This window comes from Etheostoma spectabile, chromosome 13 (assembly GCF_008692095.1).
Source record: "Etheostoma spectabile isolate EspeVRDwgs_2016 chromosome 13, UIUC_Espe_1.0, whole genome shotgun sequence".
NCBI lineage: Eukaryota > Metazoa > Chordata > Actinopteri > Perciformes > Percidae > Etheostoma > Etheostoma spectabile.
The window spans coordinates 23,206,222-23,208,069 of record NC_045745.1 but is presented as its reverse complement, the minus strand read 5'-3'; the positions used below and the strand labels follow the sequence as shown (position 1 = coordinate 23,208,069).

General features: G+C 34.7%; 1 protein-coding gene across 2 annotated transcripts in view; it reads right to left on the bottom strand.

Moving 5' to 3' along the window:
- map3k7cl (map3k7 C-terminal like) overlaps window positions 1–1,848 on the bottom strand; it is an 11,761-nt gene that overhangs the window by 3,464 nt on the left and 6,449 nt on the right. The window lies entirely within an intron of this gene.

Genomic DNA, 1,848 nt, shown 5'->3' with positions numbered 1-1,848 from the left:
ACAGCATGTGAAAAAACTACAAAGTTTGATAGGCCAAAAAGAATTTTAATGTCGCACAACATTTTATTTATTGAGAAATTGACCAAAATCTGATTTTCTGAATAATTCAGCTGTTGATTACAATGGCCTATACATTTGAAATCATTTTTTCCAAATACCTATGAAACCATGTTCAGACTATTCATTTCCTCATAAACCAGATCAACTTTTAAGAAGCAATAATACAAATAGACATGACTGCTTAGTGGAAACTTTGATCTTATCTAATCTTATCTTTGTGTATCTACTAATAAACAAATCCATTTTTCCTTAATACATATAATTCCATCTGAGTTGGTAAGCATACATATTTTTTTAAACTTTATGACACACGCAAAACATAAAGGAAAGGCATGTGTCCCTTTTGCACACACATGACTTAACTGTTGTTTTGGGTTCCATGGTTGTGTTCATCTGTAGTAAAAGTGCAGCTTCAAATGTGAGCAAAACGCAGTATGATTTAGAGTAAGTGATCAGTGATTTAGAGACATTACTTTTATGCTGAGTTTCTTTTTCTTCTTATGTGCATACTTGTCTGGGGGTACATGTATGCATGTTTGTGTGACAGAGTGAGCCTGAAAAAAACATATTTTTTCAGACAAAAGAATACATCTGAATATATGGAGGATATACGTAGATGGAATTTGTACAAAACACTTTTATTTCTTAGTAAATGACAAGTTATATACTACCACATATGTTCTTTATGTCTTTTCTGTGCACCAAAATGTGTAAAGATCTGAAAAAAATGTAATGTAAAAAATCATTTCATACACCGCTGGTTTAAAAACATATATATCACTATTATAAATAAATTATAAAAAACTTATAAAGCCATGTTTTTACAACTCTTTCACAATAGGGCCGTGTCTTGTGTAATGTTTTTTGTATCATTTGGTTTCCAGTAATAGCCTTAAATACATAAGGCCTAAAATCAATGTCTGAGTAAATTTTTTTGGAAAGGGTTTTTTTAAAACTCATTTATTCCACTCCAACTTTGAGAAAATCAACATCTATGTTGACCCTATTCTGATGGAATAAATATCTCTTCATCTGGCATTACATGATGGATTGCACAAAAAAATCCACCATACAGATGAGTGCTACTTACTACTGATTAAAAGCAGATTGAGTGAATTTTGGAAAATCCCTCTGCAGCGTGTTGTTCCTGTTGTTGTCCCTGCAACACTTCGCTGCATGTCCAAAACTCTCCTGCCATACTGTGTGTAATCATATGGGAAGTAACCAAACTTTTACTGTATCATGCATGTCTGTTAATAGTAAATGACCAATATGAAAATATCCACTCTTCCAAAGAAATGTATTACATTTTTTAATTAATGAAGTAACAGTATCAGTGATGCCTTTTATGGTATTTTTAGTATCGCTGTTAAAGCAAAATTTATATTTATAATAGCTTTCACTTCTGTCTAGTTGGGTCTTACTTTACTTTAAGTGTAAATTTGACTTTGTGTGTGTACGTGTGAGTGGATGTGGTGCTGCAGCGTGAAGAGAGAGAACCAAGAGTTTCTATCAACTCATCATGATCTTATCTAAACTCAAGGCTATACTCATCCCATCAGAGTCTGCATGCCTGTTTTCTATTTAGGAGTTGCCAAGTGGTGTAGGTTGTGTGTGTGCGTGTCTGTCTGTATGCATGTGTGTGCGTGTCTGTCTGTGTGCGTGTGTGTGTGTGTAGGAGTGCTGGTGAGGGCCTTGAAAGTCCTACTGCTAAGACTACCACAGCTGCTGAGGGCACAGGGGACAATGTGCACTGTGTGTGTGTGTGTGTGTGTGTGTGTGTGTGTG